This window comes from Pieris napi, chromosome 3 (assembly GCF_905475465.1).
Source record: "Pieris napi chromosome 3, ilPieNapi1.2, whole genome shotgun sequence".
Taxonomy (NCBI): domain Eukaryota; kingdom Metazoa; phylum Arthropoda; class Insecta; order Lepidoptera; family Pieridae; genus Pieris; species Pieris napi.
In genome coordinates, this window is record NC_062236.1 from 9,892,032 (window position 1) to 9,906,687 (window position 14,656).

General features: G+C 32.3%; 4 long non-coding RNA genes across 4 annotated transcripts; all 4 read left to right on the forward strand.

Moving 5' to 3' along the window:
* LOC125063580 lies at nt 1-1,068 on the forward strand. Its single transcript, XR_007119536.1, has 2 exons — nt 1-411; nt 992-1,068. It is a non-coding gene; the product is annotated as an uncharacterized LOC125063580 (long non-coding RNA).
* Nucleotides 1,069-1,363: 295 nt separating this feature from the next.
* LOC125063581 lies at nt 1,364-2,999 on the forward strand. Its single transcript, XR_007119537.1, has 2 exons — nt 1,364-2,715; nt 2,858-2,999. It is a non-coding gene; the product is annotated as an uncharacterized LOC125063581 (long non-coding RNA).
* Nucleotides 3,000-5,290: 2,291 nt separating this feature from the next.
* On the forward strand, nt 5,291-7,930 carry LOC125063578. Its single transcript, XR_007119535.1, has 3 exons — nt 5,291-5,643; nt 5,894-7,712; nt 7,853-7,930. It is a non-coding gene; the product is annotated as an uncharacterized LOC125063578 (long non-coding RNA).
* Nucleotides 7,931-10,928: 2,998 nt separating this feature from the next.
* On the forward strand, nt 10,929-13,434 carry LOC125063609. Its single transcript, XR_007119541.1, has 3 exons — nt 10,929-11,177; nt 12,012-12,148; nt 13,285-13,434. It is a non-coding gene; the product is annotated as an uncharacterized LOC125063609 (long non-coding RNA).
* The last annotated feature ends 1,222 nt before the right edge of the window (nt 13,435-14,656 follow it).

Here is a 14,656-nt window from a genome sequence, read left to right on the forward strand (position 1 = left end):
CCTTCTGGCCGTGCATTCAGAATTGACGAATAGTGCGGTCGTATTTCTTAGGTAGATGGCAGAATAAACAATTGCGATTTAATCTTGTCACACGGTTCAAAACGGTCATGTCAGGTTCACGAGCGGTCAAATGTGATGTCACCTTATCATCCACTCAAGACTAAAGTTACATACAGTTTCTATATCAGTTTAAAAAGTAAAAATGAAGCACTACGTCGTATTTGTTCTACTAATTATCAGTGTGCAATGCATGTCCAATCCACGGATAACAAGGCAGGCTGACGATTATGACGATGGCATGGGGTTTAATAGCAACGGTAGAGGTGGTGATGATGACTTCATTGCTAACTCATCGAGTTGTCCCGCAGGGATGACTAGAGCGCCGTGGGGCGCTTGTATAGCGTGTTACGAGTGAGTAGTCTTAATACGTATTATTTCTTCCATATACATTGTAACTTGTAAGACACCAATGGTCCCTTTGGATTAACCATAGTTCGCGTAGTAACCAATCTTAATATATATAAATTACGCGCCACGTTGTTTGTCCGCTATGAACTCCTAAACTACTAAACCCATTTCAATCAAATTTGCACACTGTGTGCAGTTTGATCTAACTTAAAAGATAGAATACCTAACATCTCAATTTATACCCGCAATATTATTTGTTTATTATTTGGCAGTAACAAAGTATCAACGTTTGACATAAGCTACAATTTAATGGCATAACTACCAAAAAAAGCATGGTGTTCCCCTGACTAGTGTTCTTCTATCATTTCCCTTGAATAGTTTACTACTATGTAACAAAAACTTTAGCCTCAGCAAAGCGTCGCCGGCCTTCTAGTTAAATATAAAAATCAACAAACAAATGTGTCAGTAATGCCTGTTTTATCAATAACGAAACTCTCTTTAACGCAGCTAACATAAATAATTATTAAATATTCTTGGTCAAATATAATACTTTATTTTTTAAATCTAATATTAATTATTTCAGATACCGGCAAAAATTTGGCCATGCGGGAGCTAACTGCTAAGGGAAACTAAAAAAATGTTAATTAGATAAGCCACTTCGAAAATTAAATTTCTTTACTTCCTTTCTTCATTGTACATACGTTAACAGTCGAAGATCGGAATGATAAAATAATATTATACCTGTTAAATTAAATAGTATTAAAAATATTAATACATAATACACAAGCATGACCTTTTAGTATAAAATCTAGTTCCGGGATCATGACATTTCATAGATATTATACTATTAGCAGACTTTACATACATGGAGTGTTTTGTCAATGAATTCGAAAAGGGGATTGATTTGGTAAAACGGTTCAGGTTGAACTGTACAGATGCCTACCAAGAAGGCCGGGTTCTACTCGTACAAAGAAACTGTAATTATTATCACCAGACAATTAATATAATGACACCGAGAACCTATGAATATAAAATAATAATAATAAAGTCTTTTTTATTTCTATATCCTTAAGTTCCATTTCAAATATTGTTAATATTACTTATAGCTAAATGTTAGTAGTAATAAGTCGCCTGTGAATATGTACCCCTCTTGGTTGAAGGACTCCCCCAACCCTTACCAAATGTCTCCATATTTACCTCCATCCTTATGTAATAGTCTGCCAAGCTTTTCCTGCGATTTCTTTCAAGTCATCTGCCAACCATCTATTTGGCCTGCCCACTCTTCTATTCCCGGGTGGTAACTTCCGTTGTGTTTTCTATAATGTGCATGTGTTGTGATAGGGGGTCGTTTTATTTTCTTTTTTTTCTGACTTGGTGTCTGACACTTTTGATTTGGTGTATCTTCTTTTTATTAAATATACTTCTTCTTCTGACTTTTGAATACCCAAAGTTTGCCAATCGTTTAACATAGAATAAAAAAAAATATTTATTCATATAGGTACACTGTACACTTATGAACGTCAAAAAATAAATATACATTAAATGCTTCTAAATTTACATTTCCTAAAGTATTTGTATCTTTTACATTAATTTTCGAGAAATAATTAATAAATCTAAATCAAATCAATTTATCAATGCAATAGACTCAATTTAAACTATTATGAGCGGTGATTCGAAATTGTATGAAATTTCAGCGAATCGATGCAGCTATGATATTTGTTAACTGAGTTGACGTCAAACACGACGTCAAAAAAAATGAAACAAAATGTCACGCTACTTTAGACTTAATATCGTTACACTAATGAATAACTTGAAGCATAACATTCGTTTGGAAAATACTTGATACTTGGACATTGCATTATTTATTCGAAAAAACTATTTTTTTTTTAAATCCATCTGCAATCAGATTTTATGAAACGATGGCAATTAGGGAACGCAAATCCAATAATTTTTTATTTCCCTCCGTTTTCGTAAGCTATCAAACTGTGTCGTTTCCAACAGGCCCGAAGCCAGGGGGTTGACGTGTTGCTGATAAAAATTTAGTATTTTATTTGCAAAACAATTTGGGGCCCCCGCCCTCCACCCCTTTGTTGCCCGAGGTCGCCAGACCTCTATCCGGCATTAAAGCGTTAGAGCTTCATTAGCTTCAGTCGAAAAAATAGTCATGAATCAATACGTTGTCTTTGTTTTAATTATTCTCAGTGTACAATTTATGCACGAACTGGACGCAGAATATATTGCCAATATATCAAAATGTCCTATTGGGACAAATAGAGCGCCATGGGGTGAATGTATCAGTTGTATTAGGTGAGTAATCTAAATAATTTAAAAAAATTATATGCCTATACACCTCTCTAGTCTCTGTTGTAGCTCCGTTGCAAGTTAACAGAACATATAGGTATATATATATATACATATATATAAATTTTAAGACGATACATTTTTTCAGATTCCATGAAATATTTGGTTACGACGGGGAGAACTGCTAGTGATTTATCAAGAAGAGATTATAAATATATTTTAAAATAATCTATAAACTGTATAGTAAATTAAATGAAGATCAAGGATTAAATCAAAATCAAAAATATGTATCTATTCTTTACATTCATTAACTAATGTAGAAATTAATTTTTATTTAAGTAATGTATTTACATTTAAAAAAATAATAATTCTTTAAATTTAATTACATCTGGATTTTTTGTTGCATTGGTGACTCTTAAATCAACTTTCAACTTTGATCAAATATGTTTATTAATAGGTAGGTAAAAACGAGCTCTCTATTTTAGGGTCTATCTTATTTAAAAATACCTGCTATTACATTTCAAAGACATCACTGTATACCTAAGTCTGTAATCACTTACAATCAAGGTCCTAGACCCACTCTCTTTAACTAAGTTGAGTGAATTCATTATTTAATTTTCATGTATTCGGTCTGGCATTAAATGAATTTTTCAACAACATTACCGTTAATACCTGAAAGTTTATTATTAACTAACAGCATAAGCCAATGAAGCACTTAAATATATAATCTAAAATCTTTAAGCCAAGTAGTTAAAAATAAAATCCGTTTACAACCATTATTAGTATATGTCACAAATATATCTCAACGCTAATTTTAAACTTTAAATATTTATAAAAAAAAATTGTATTTGTAACATTATAATGTATTAGTGCGGATTTTATGTACGGAATATTACATCGCCAAAATGTCACGGTGAATGTATTCTTCAAAGCGGACCAGCGAATTTTCAAAGACACGCCGCAGGACGTCAAGTGATATGATTCTCACTTCTGTCGTTATTTTAGTCTTCAACTGCTCAACGTGCTACGTGGAACTGAGATAACGGTTTCACAGCACTCGTGAATTGCTTGCGAAATAAACATAACTATCATGACCTTAGAAGCGCTTTGATTATGCAATATTTCCTAAAGTCTTAATTGAGTTAAAACTTAACTTAATACATATTCTTCAGCTTTGTGATTGTAGTTAGCAATCGCTTTATCACATGATAAGAAAATGACGTGTGGTCAAACAAATCTCGCGATGAGGATTAGTTTAGTTCATGTGAATCAAATAAATATAGCTTCGAATCGTTTTTGTTTTATGTATTCTTAAAAACTGTTATGTCTATCAGTGGGTTGTGAGGTTGTTTTAATTATGATATTTGTTTACCCTGGAACGTTTGATATAAAAAAATCTGATTAAAGGATTGAGAGCAATTAGTAAAGCTTGGTCTATTATGAGGCACTCGTATCCTTTAAATTATTATATGTAGTCCATACACTTTATTTTATAAAGAGGGACAGGGTACAGACCTGTGTGTGAGTGACCTTTCGTCAAATACACATTTCGCAGAGCATCGTCCAATGTTAGGTGATCCACCGACAATTTTTAATTAAAAGCAGTTTGAAATTAAATTTAAAGAATTATCGCCTTTAAAGAGTAGTCATTGTACCCACTGCTACTATTACACCAAACGATAACAATTTATACTATATAATTTTACCTAATACTATCGTAATTTAGCGTAAATTAGTTTGCACCAACATAAGTTTATTCAAATTTGGTAAGGCTATTGGAAATTTTCAATATTCCACGTTTTATACAGATCTTCATTTTCTTTGCTTTGCTCCACTTTAGACAAAATATTTGCAATCGATTTTTCTTTATCAATTAAGTGTTTGAGGAAAACTTATTAATATGAGATATTTTTAAATAAACGATGTCCTGATGTCTGCTGTCAGATAACAGGAATTACAGTCGCTTTAAGATGGATATTTATACGTATAAGTACTTTAGTACTTTGCCATAGTCTTGCCAAGTATTTATTAATGTTTTACTTACGTCTACTTAAATTTGTTTTTGAGTTTACGAACACTTAAATTATTCATACCATAACCTATCGTTACTGTATGACAGGTGAAATTTTATTAGTAACAACGCTGTCATGTTATTCGTTTAATATTAATAAAATCATATCGCACAATTATTTTAAAAAAAAAACTGTGTTTATTCATTTTAAGTAAATGTGCATTACATGTATAAGATTTGGGAACCCTTTTAAGTAAAAAATACCTGTGTCAGGGTTCCCAGCTCTTCCATAACAAACTTAATTATAAACTCCTTAAAATATATTTATATATAATTTAATTACATCTTTCAATATAATATAAAATATCATCCTAAGTTGACTCTTTAATGAACTTGTTTAATATTATATTTTATAGCAAATACTTGTCTATTCACGAATTTTGGTATTCGTTAGGTAAAGGTAAAGGGTATTAAGTATTCGATTAATTGAGAACAGAGAACTGTGAGCCTAGCCTTCTGGCCGTGCATTCTGAATTGACGAATAGTGCGGTCGTATTTCTTAGGTAGATGGCGGAATAAACAATTGCGATTTAATCTTGTCACACGGTTCAAAACGGTCATGTCAGGTTCACGAGCGGTCAAATGTGATGTCACCTTATCATCCACTCAAGACTAAAGTTACATACAGTTTCTATATCAGTTTAAAAAGTAAAAATGAAGCACTACGTCGTATTTGTTCTACTAATTATCAGTGTGCAATGCATGTCCAATCCACGGATAACAAGGCAGGCTGACGATTATGACGATGGCATGGGGTTTAATAGCAACGGTAGAGGTGGTGATGATGACTTCATTGCTAACTCTTCGAGTTGTCCCGCAGGGATGACTAGAGCACCGTGGGGCGCTTGTATAGCGTGTTACGAGTGAGTAGTCTTAATACGTATTATTTCTTCCATATACATTGTAAGACACCAATGGTCCCTTTGGATTAATCATAGTTCGCGTAATAACCAAATAAAATAAAAATCATATAACAAATGTGTCAGTATTGCCTGTTTTACAAATAACGAAGCTCTCTTTAACATGTTCTAGCAGTTACAGCTGCTAACATAAATAATTATTAAATATTCTAGATTAAATAAAGTATTGAACGTTAATATTAATTTTTTTCAGATACCGGCAAAAATTTGGCCATGCGGGAGATAACTGCTAAGGGAAACTATAAAAATGTTAATTAGATAAGCCACTTCAAAAATTAAATTTCTTTACTTCCTTTCGTCATTGTACATAACATAACAGTCGAAGACCGGAATGATAAAATAATAAATATACCTGTTAAATTAAATAGTATTAAAAATATTAATACAGCATGCCCTCTTAGGATGAAATGTAGTTCCGGGATCATGGAATTTCATAGATAATAAATTATACTATTAGCAGACTTTACACCCATGGAGTATTTGTCAATGAATTCGAAAAGGGGTTATCTTTCAATTAGATATAGCGCCATGACCCAATGGCCGTTACCCGGGGTCTATTTGTACGAAGAAACTGTAATTATTATCACAAGACTATTAATATAATGACACCGAGAACCTAAATGCCTATGATTATAAAATGATAATAACAATAAAGTCTTTTTTATTTCCATATCCTTAAGTTCCATTTCAAATATTGTTAATATTACTTATAGCTAAATGTTAGTAGTAATAAGTCGCCTGTGAATATGTACCCCTTTTGGGTGAAGGACTCCCCCAACCCTTACTAAATGTCTCCATCTTTACCTCCATCCTTATCTAATAGTCTGCCAAGCTTTTCCTGCGATTTCTTTCAAGTCATCAGCCAACCATCTATTTGGCCTGCCCACTTTTCTTTTCCCGGGTGGTAACTTCCGTTGTGTTTTCTATGATGTGCATTTGTTGTTATATGGCATCGTTTTATTTTCTTTTTTGCCTGACTTGGTGTCGAACACTTTTGATTTGGTGTATCTTCTTTTAATTAAATATACTTCTTCTTCTGAAATATGAATACCCTAGTTTCGCAACCATATAACAATATATAATAAAAAAAATCATTTATTTAAATAGGTAACACAATGTACACTTATGAACGTCAAAAATAAATATACATTAAATGCTTCTAAATCTACATTTTCTAGAGGGCAGTGTATTTATGTCTATTACATTAATTTTCGAAAAATCATTAATTAATCTAAATCAAATAAATTTATCAACGCAAGAGACGCAAATAAAACTATTATGAGCGGTGATTCGAAATTATATGTAATTTCAGCGAATAGATATGATATTTGCTAACTGAGTTGACGACGTCAAAAAAAAATGAAACAAAATGTCACGCTACTTTAGACTTAATATCCTTACACTAATGAAGAACTTTAAGCGTTACATTGGATTTAGAGGGCCCTCCTCTAAACACACAAAAGAGTGTCGTAAGCAAAATAAATAATAAAATACTTGGTACTTGGACACAATGAATTATTTATTTGAAAAAAAGATTTTTTTTTAAATCCATCTGCAATCAGCCTCTTGGTTTTTATCAGATTTTATGAAATGATGGCAATTAGGGAACGCAAATGCAATTATTTTTTATTTCCCTTCGTTTTCGTAAACTATCAAACTGTGTCGTTTCCAACAGGCCCGAAGCCAGGGGATTGACGTGTTGCTGATAAAAATTTAGTATTATATTTGTTGCCCGAAGCCGCCAGACCTCTATCCGGTATTAAGCGTCTGAGCTTCATTGTTTGTCTCACTTCTTCAATAAATAAAACACTTGAAACTCGCAAGGAACAACTTAAAATTAAAACGTAATCAGTCGAAAAATTTGTCATGAATGAATACGTTGTCTTTGTTTTAATTATTCTCAGTGTACACTTTATGCACGAACTGGACGCATACAAATATATTGTCAATATATCAAAATGTCCCATAGGGACAACAAGATCGCTATGGGGTGAATGTATCAATTGTAATAGGTGAGTAATCAAAATAATTAAATTTTTGATGTGCCTATAAACCTCTCTTTTGTAGCTCTGTTGCACGTTATCAGAAATAATATGTATTAATTATTATTAAATTAAAACATCTCTTGGGTTAATACGATAATATTTTTCAGATACTATGAAGTATTTGGTTACGGCGGGGAGAACTGCTAGTGACTTATCAAGAAGAAATTATAAATATATTTTAAAATCAAATATTTCAAAATAATCTATAAACTGTATAGTAAATTAAATGAAGATCAAGGATTAAATCAAAATCAAAAATATGTATCTATTCTTTACATTCATTAACTAATGTAGAAATTAATTTTTATTTAACTAATGTATTTACATTAAAAAAATAATTATTAATTCTTTGTTGCATTGGCGACTCTAAAATCAACTTTCAACTTTGATCAAAATGTTTTTAATAGGTAGGTAAAAACGAGCCCTCTATTTTAGGGTCTATCTTATTTAAAAATACCTGCTGTTACATTTCAAAGACATCACTTTATACCTAAGTATGTAATCACTTACAATCAAGAGGTCCTAGACCCACTCTCTTTAACTAAGTTGAGTGAATTCATTATTGAATTTTTATGTATTCGGTCCGGCATTAAATGAATTTTAATTTAATATGTCAATAAATATAATCCATATGGGTTGACTAGCAAATTTCAGTCCAGAGTATGTTTAATTAATATTAAAAAAAATTTTTTTTTTAATAATTTGCATGTCGTAAATTTTTTTAATTTTTTCAATCAATATTTTTAATCAGGGTAGTATTATATATGTAGCACTATAACTTTTTTTTTTACTAAAGATGTATATATACTTTAGTGCACATTAAAAATATACACATAAATAGTGTATGTCACAAATATGTCAGCGCTTAAGCGATTTTAAACTTTAAATATTTATTAAAAAAACTAATTGTATTTGTAACATTATAATGTATTAGTGCGGATTTTATGTACGGAATATTACATCGTCAAAATGTCACGGTGAATGTATTCTTCAAAGCGGACCAGCGAATTTTCAAAGACACGCCGCAGGACGTCAAGTGATATGATTCTCACTTCTGTCGTTATTTTAGTCTTCAACTGCTCAACGTGCTACGTGGAACTGAGATAACGGTTTCACAGCACTCGTGAATTGCTTGCGAAATAAACATAACTATCATGACCTTAGAAGCGCTTTGATTATACAATATTATTGTCTTTTATTGACATAACTTTTACACATTTAAAGAAAACACTTTTTTACCGGATTGAAGTTATGTGTTCCGTGACCACGCACGCGAAACGTCGGAAAAAAATTTAAATTATGTAAAATAATTGTAAATTTATAATTCGGAAAAAAGTGTTTTCTTTAAATATACAATATTTCCTAAAGTCTTAATTGAGTTAAAACTTAACTTAATACATATTCTTCAGCTTTGTGCTTGTAGTTATAAATCGCTTTATCAGATGATAAGAACATGACGTGCGGTCAAACGGTCAAACAAATCTCGCGATGCGGATTAGTTTAGTTCATGTGAATCAAAGAAATACAGCTACGAATCGTTTTTGTTTTACGTATTCTTAGTATGCACCTTGCAATCGCAAACCAAGACAACCTTTTTTGACTGATGATACCTACAAAACTAATGTGAATTATAGAAATCACTTTATTATACATACCGACATTTAACTAAAAGTATATACTCTCTCTCTTACTATCTCTAATTGTACTTTACCACGCAGCTGGCAAAGTACAATTAGAGATAGAGATTATGTTATGCGATAATTCATTTGTGACAATTATAATTAATTTACCTTGCGGACAGGCTGAGTCTTGTAATATGTAACACATTCTTTTTTATGAAATAAGTATCGTGCGACATAAATAACATGAACAAATACTACGGAACTGGTCTAATAAAAATTTCGAGGGCAAATTTTGCTTGTCTATTACTAAGGAAATGAGTTTTCTTTCCTTAATTAAAAATAAATCAATTAAATCGAGCCTTTGTTTTTTTGGAAGCGGTTTAATCTAGCAACATTCTTTTTCCAACACTAGATTATTGGTGTATAACTGCCTATTTTCTCACTCTCACTGATATGATTTTATTATTAAAGAAAACCTACTTCCTTGAAAGCCTATATAGTTATCTATTTTTCTTAAATTGTCTTTATACTGTCAAGACAACAGTGGTCAGCGAGAAAAGTTATTAAAACCTATTGAAATGTTGGCTTATTACCGCGATACTGTACAGTGCTGAAGTGTGCATAGCACTCATTTCTTTGAAATAACATAAAAATAGCCAAATAAAACTTCTGTGAGGATAATTACTCTTAAAGAAAACACCTACTAAAAAAAATCCTATTTAAGATCATTAAGAATAAGAATTAAGTTTTCATGTTGCATAGAAGTCTGATGCCCTACCTATGAGACATCAAACCACATCAGACCATTTCATTTAATAAAATGCAATTTTATAGGTTTATTGATTATCAGTTCTCCCTCTCTGGGTAATTCATGTCTGATTATATATATTATTATATTATATATTGTGGTCGGCTGAAAGTAAGATCTGGCGGACGACGAGTCTTTGACTTGATCAGACCATCTCGTTGGCGAACGTCCACGCGATCTTTTGTTTTCGGTGTTGCCAATCACGATGACCTTCATTCGATTCTTTTTTTTTCAATAAATCATTGAGAACTAGGCTCTCAATGATGATCAAAGTACGAAATGATGCGTTGTCGGCATATAATTGATTTTATGACCGGTTTTAACCTTTACAAGGATGATATTGAAAGATTTATATTTCGTTTGTTTCCTTTATGATATTCAACTGTAGTGTGACTGTTGCGTGTTGTTCCCACGAGAATGTAAGTGTGTGCTCCTATTTCACCATGCCTCCTGCAGATAGAGGACAGGTCTTTGTTTTTAATTTATTTTATTATTATTAATTATTTAAGATGTCATGTGGAACATGGTGTTATGTGCAGCCCCTTACAAACGTTGCGTAAAAAAAAAACATGGCGATTAAAAAGAGTGGCGGAGAGTTTAATGGCAGTTCTTCTCTTCGGTTCTACGCCCTTGATTTGAGAACTAAATGTAAAGTTAGAAGCATTTCATATACATTTCTTTTTCGAGGTTCATAAGTGTACATTGTATTACCTATATATGATTAAATGATTTTTGACTTTTGTAAGAAATTATTAGCGACGTCAACTTTTGCCTAAACTGACCGGATAAGAACCAGTCCACGAAGTATTATCACGCTCATTGCTCTTAGGTCAACCTATGTTAATTTTTATCTATACTGTTATCAACGCCGTACATTTAGTATCGTACATAAGCAAAATGAAGAAGTACCTCGTGTATCTTGTTATCATAAATTTTATTCAAATTGAATGTCAAAGTGTTTATGAAAGTCAAAATAAAGCAAACTTGAAGAAAAATGTCGCAGTGAGTAGTCATTGTCTTATTACAGTAACATACTATAGTAAAAATCTTAAAATATAAGTATATAAGAAGGTACACTGCCGCAAGGACCAAACTTTTTAAATTTGTTTGAATTTTCTTTTTATTAATTTTTAATTATTTTTTCTATATTTGATTTTTATGAATAAACGAGAATATAACATTAAATTAAAAAAATATTAATAAACGCCCATTGGTAGGCTAAGAACGCACGACCTCAGGGATAACAGTCACATCCTCAGCCACTATACATACAGTAATCACATTGAACATTAACTAAGTGTTATATAATACAGTAGGTATTTTTATTTATAGTTAAATTAAAAAAAAGTGCTCAGATCTATCTGTTATGTATTCAAAGAACATTTTTAAAATAGAATAATAATAAATATATTTCTATCGAAGGGTCAGATTCAGAATGGAGCAAACTATCACTTGCGTAAGTCAATTCCTAATACTCTTTGACATTCAGGAGTCAAACGTAACGCTGTCTCGTTTCTGAATCCTACCTTACTAGTTGTAGTAGGTCGACTCAGTTTCCGCACTTAGTCCGTTGTACGGTAAGCCCTGGCTAATTAAGCCAGCCTAGCCTTCCAGAAGCTCAGAAGTTTCCTGGGCACTTCGCAGGCTTCACAGGTATCCTACCTTAAAGGAACGTCTTAGTTCCGCTCAAGTATTGGGTTTTAACATAGGGGAGTCGCCCATTTATATAAACATATATTTAATTTTCCAAATCAATTCTATAGAAAACGATTATTGTGAATTTTAGTGAATACTTTTTTAAGCGAATATATGTAATAAATTTTTGTATTTTTCTAGGATTTTAGGATTTTCAGACGCTATCCCTTTGCAAGTAATTATGGAGACGGAGGTTTCCTCGGCTTTATGTTGAATTTAAGAAACTGTCCTGAGGAACAAATAAGAGCCCCATGGGGTCCATGCATTACTTGTAAAGAGTAAGTATTCTTCATAAGCATTTCATTTATAAAGTATACGAACCAGCTAAATCCTCTCTATTCAGTAACATATGCCCTCACGGTGTATGCCCTCACATAGCAAGAAAACCGACTTGTCGTAGATCCTAAAATCGATAACGTACACACAAATATAACCTACTTGTGTATAAACTCTGAGCTCAATAGCCACTCAATTATTTTTATAAGAATACCTAACGGATGAAGTGAAAGGATCTAAATGATAAGTTCTTCCTCATGAGGCTACAGGTATTACCAATTTATCGTGTTGCTTTGAAAGCTCGAAAATACATCGCTTTCAGAGTCAGTGTCCCTACGGGTTCCCGGAGAATATTGAAGAGGAACTGTGCTTATACAAACTTTGTCTCTTTTTATTTCTTAAACCTTAAAATTGAGCCTTAGCATGGTAAAGCACAGTGCGTATAATTACTAAACTAAACTAACTAACTAAATAGTAATTTAGAAAGTCTCCTCAATTCTCGCCCATTCAGACCGAGTCACCCACCCATTCAGGCCGAGTCGCCCATTCAGGCCGAGCTACGCTCGCCAAAACAGCCCGAGCTGAGCGGTAAAGGCCAAAGGCGAGATTCCTTTAAAAAAAACTCCTCAATTCTCTTTCTCCTCCTACCTAGGCCCTTCTTTTTTGTCATGGCAAAGACTTTATATTGGAGAAAAGTGTATTTAACGATATTATTTAGCTATATTGTACTGTTATGACATACGCGTACTATCTGATCTTATCCTTAGGACTAAGATTTTTAGCGTTTATGTACATATGAAATTGTTTTTGTTTTTAAATCGCATATCCCTTACTTCCAATCTTGGTTCAATTTCCAGCGTCAAATAATTTAGATTGAAGGCTCGCTATAATGGTCATTATTGCGCTAAAAGCAACATAAAAAAATTACGTTTACCATTCTTTGGTTAAAATAAATAAAGTAAATGTGCAATATACTCGTAGATAACAACTCAATCACATCAACTTGCTTTATTAACCATGGCTGGTCTGGACATACAAGATATGACAACCTGTCAACGAGACAAAGAATTATTTGTAATTAAAAATTTGTTGGCAATTGAAATAGCAATAATTTTCATATTATTAAATAATTTTACAGATGGATGGAGAAATTGAAAAAACCCGGCCCTGGATGTATATGAAATGAAAATTTATCTGTAATTAATCTTAAGAAAATTATAATTAATGTCACTATTATTAGTCACTAGTCTAATTATTTAAGTTCTACTTAAAATAATTATTATTTGACCACAACTGGTTTAATTTTTAAGTTAATGTTTGATTAATTCAGTAAAAAGCTTTGTTCATTAAAATATCAATAGTAAGACTCGTATTTCTTCAATAAAATACATTTACTCCCAGTTTTCAAATCAAGGGCGTTAACTCTCCTCCACATACCTATTCTTCAAGTTTTGTGTAAACTTATTTGTGCATTTAAACTCTCATATTATATACTTCTAGATAAGGTTAGTTTTCGTAGTTCGAATATATTTTTAACACCTCCATCAGTATATAATAAGACCAAGAAAGGCTTTAATGATAAAAAAGGGTGTGTGTACTTATGTACACGCGTTAGAAGTTATACTTCTTTGGCGTATGGAAAAAAAATAACTAAAATGCAGTAGTGACTAACGATGAATATTAATATGAATCAATAAAATTATTATTAGTAAATACTATCACCGTCGTATATGAAATTGATTTATTAAAACACCAAAATAATATTTATTTATTCACTCTGTTCAATTGTACTGTTACGAAACACGTGTTCTAAATATAAAAATACTAGAATATACAACTTGAACATAGTTATTATCGATTTTCATGCCACCTACATGAACTTCATTCTGTTAATTTTGTGTAACGGTGCGCGTGCATCGTAAAATTTCACTCTCATCAATTTTTCATAACGCGCCTAAAGAAGTATAACTTCATAAATGTACCTAGAATTTTAAACAGCTCCTTTGGGCTTATGAAATCGGTTGAATATCTGTTAAAAACCGCTAATATATAATAAATAAAAATAAATCTAAAAGTCCCTGTGGCAGTAATGTCGACAAGCTAGGACATCACGGACTGTCATGCCAAAAAAGTACAGGCCGCTTCTAGAGACATACCGCACTTAACGATATCATACGCCGGTCCCTTGGCACTGTCAACGTGCCAAGTCTACTTGAGCCGACAGGAATTGCAAGAGACTATGGCAAAAGATCGGACGGTATGAGTTTGATTCCATGGAAGATGAGCCGGGTGCTGGTATGGGATGCAACCTGTTCAGACACACTGGCCCTTTCCCATCTACATGGAACCAACAACAGTGCTAGTGCGGCATTTAATGCGGCTGAAAAAGCTAAAGCATGCATAGGGGTCTAGGCTCCGAATCTGATTTTATCCCATTCGGTGTCGGGACCCTTGTTCCGTGGGGTCCTAGCGCTATAAGGCTTTTTAAGGAAATAGCAAAAAGGGTTAGT